Source organism: Ischnura elegans, chromosome 2 (genome assembly GCF_921293095.1).
Source record: "Ischnura elegans chromosome 2, ioIscEleg1.1, whole genome shotgun sequence".
NCBI lineage: Eukaryota > Metazoa > Arthropoda > Insecta > Odonata > Coenagrionidae > Ischnura > Ischnura elegans.
Window position 1 is genome coordinate 122,778,071 of NC_060247.1, and position 2,338 is coordinate 122,780,408.

The window sequence follows — 2,338 nt, forward strand, 5'->3', positions numbered from 1 at the left end:
CAACAATAAAACTACAATTGTCCTTATTCTTCACAGTTATAGTTAATAAATAATTCTAAATACACTCAAAATCGTTATCTGGCAAACACTCGTCTTCTTTGCTTGCTCGCACAAGCGGCCAAAAGGAAGGGCAGCTACTTGGCGATGTCTGATCCATGCATCAGTTTTCTTTCTATGCACTCCTCAAATAATTGTTTTCGGCAATTTCAGCGCACTGTGTTTAATCTTCAAAAGTAGTGTTTTTATTTACATATTGAACTATGGAATATGGATATAACTCAAAACTCATCACAAATCCAGCATCATATACTAATTGGATGTACTGGGAAGTCATTTTTCCGCAAAGCTTTTTAGCATAATTTTTGGATTGATATCCACATCTAACTTTAAATTGTTGTTTAAGTAGTCCAATAAGACATAGGTCCTTTTCCACCTCCAAGAAATTTTTCTGAAAACACGTGAAATTTCTCATATTAGCTTAACTCTTAGCCGAGTGGTTTTAAGGTAAAAACAACGATAGCTAAATTCAATGCCATAGTTACACCAAAAATAATAACAAAGTTGTAAAGCGGTAATGAACTACGCTTCACCAACTTCAAACTTCAACTCTAGGGCCTCTCTTCTTCATTCCTGCAGTCTTCTTCTCAAAACGTATAGAATACTCGTCCTCTTTCATGATTGAAATAATTCACTTTAACGTCTTTCATTGGGAAAAATTAGTAAAACTGAAGTTTAGCGCGAAATTTTCGGACAACCGATGTTTAAAAGTAATTTGGGTTTTCCACAGGGTTAGGTTCGTAATGCTTTTATCTTCATTTTCCAAGAAAATTCGCATGTGAAGGGTGAAAAGGGTGTACTCCGTTCATCCCCGGTGGCCAAAGTGCAATTTATTACTAGTGTACAGATAGCTGTGGTTGTGTTTCCCCGGTGGACGCAATAAATAGCTTATGCCCTTTCGTCAGTCGTTTGCCCTGCATGCGGTTGAGGAGGCCGTTACGGAGGAGACAGAGGATCAATGTGCCGCGTGAGGACGAAAACTAATCGGTCCAATCGATAGTACATGATGGATTAGTATTATGAGAAATTTTGTTTTGTTTTGAATGCATTTCAGTTTTTGTAGATTACTATATACTCAGCTGCTTACTTTTGTTCCGCAATTATTAAATTCTGCTGGAGTTTCTGGAGACTATTTTTAGGAGAGCATCGGCACACGTAATTAATAATGAACGTCAACTGGAAACCATTTATAGACGCAAAAATGTACTACTTATGAAAATTTATGTTTATTTATGAGGTATATATTTGCTATGGAAAATAAAATATGGAATTTCATGCGATAATACCCATTAAATATCGTATTTCCTCGCGCCCTACCACGCGCCAGCCCCGCCGCCGCCCGCGTCAGCGCATTGCATCATTGTAGGTAAATCAATGCTGAGGTGAGGGTAGCAAATAGTTGCAAAAACTTTCTTTACCGCTACGTTGCATATACTATCCCCTTTGTATCCATGTAAAAGGCACCGCGACGGGAAGTGACGCTCTAAACGATATTGTACATTTTATTTTAAAATTTATTTATAGGCAAAAATTTTTTTTGGCTAAATATACCGACCCCGAATACGACCATTAAATCATCCTGAAATAGATAACTCGTCTCCTTCTTAAAACTGTTTTGTGTATTAATCTGGGATCCTTCTTGTATTGGGTGCCAATCACAGTCCACTTTGAATAAATTAGCGAACTGTGATTACTTTTGATGTCCCAAAAAATTTAACTCACCTGTCTAGCGCACCCTTAGATTAGATATTGTCGATCCATAGAGGGTCGCAGTAGGTTGAACTTTCGTCCGCGCCTGTCCCTTTTCCTGGAATAAAGGTTATCTGGGATTTCAGAAATACTTTAGTTAACATTATTGTGTCAGAAATACCACTTGAATGCTAAGCACCGTAGAAGGGAAATTATGTCGCCCATATTCTGTAGCTTCTTGGCATCGCAAATATTACTTTCACTGACTTCCTCTCCAATTTGACTAATTTTCATCGAAAGAAGAGTCACCCATTGGAGGGATATCTTGATGGGAAAGTAAGCCGCTGTCAGTTAAAAGTAATTTTATAAGGTGTTTCCGGACGAGAAAACAAAAAAAATTAGCAGTGTTATCAACTTAATTTCTCCCTATTCTACCAAAATACGGGCCAACATCATCAACCATAAGAAGGAGGAGCAATAACACTGGATAGTTTGAAAATATCCCCTCATTTCTTGGGTTCGAAGTGACCGCCGATTGCCACCAAATAACAAATGACTGCAGTATTTTTTTGTTGGCAAAATAACAGAAGAA